This window comes from Hippocampus comes, unplaced genomic scaffold (genome assembly GCF_001891065.2).
Source record: "Hippocampus comes isolate QL1 unplaced genomic scaffold, H_comes_QL1_v1.1 C16554146, whole genome shotgun sequence".
Taxonomy (NCBI): Eukaryota; Metazoa; Chordata; class Actinopteri; order Syngnathiformes; family Syngnathidae; genus Hippocampus; species Hippocampus comes.
This window is the reverse complement of record NW_017834130.1, coordinates 1-533: the sequence shown is the minus strand read 5'-3', so window position 1 is coordinate 533 and position 533 is coordinate 1. Positions and strand designations below refer to the sequence as shown.

Sequence of the window (533 nt, the reverse complement as noted above, 5' to 3'; positions counted from 1 at the left end):
GTGAGCTGTTTTAATAAAATGAACAAAAATATGTCTTTATTTTAGCCGGCGTATCGAGCGGCTTTACGAGAGTGCTGACCAGCCGCGTGTTGTCCGGGCAAGTGCCATACCTCGGGGGTGTAGCCGAGACTAGCTTTTACGTGGAGGGTCTCAGGTTTCCGGACAAGGACTTTGACGGGCTCATCACTATCAACCTTAGTCTGCTGGAGCCCATCTGTAGAGTAAGTGAGAGTGAATTTTGAGGGACCCAGAATCATGTTATTCTTAGCCAATTTCTCGCTTATGATGACAGGGTCTTCCCGAGACCCCCATTTTCACAGACACCGTTGTGTTCAGAGTGGCACCGTGGATCATGACTCCAAACACCCTGCGGCCTGTTGAGGTGTTTGTGTGCAGGTAAAAAAAATAAATAAAGAAGCATCATGTAGGTGGCACGGTGGGCGATTAGTTAGCACGCCGGCGTCACATTGTAGAGGTCCAGGTTTCGAATCCGGGCTTCGGCCTTCCTGTGTGGAGTTTGCTTGTTCTCCCCG

The 533-nt window shown here is 49.9% G+C and overlaps 1 long non-coding RNA gene across 1 annotated transcript; it reads left to right on the top strand.

The window, feature by feature from the left end:
• The first annotated feature begins 50 nt into the window (after positions 1-50).
• Positions 51-397, top strand: LOC109508729 (uncharacterized). Its single transcript, XR_002166755.1, has 2 exons — positions 51-221; positions 293-397. It is a non-coding gene; the product is annotated as an uncharacterized LOC109508729 (long non-coding RNA).
• Positions 398-533: the final 136 nt, after the last annotated feature.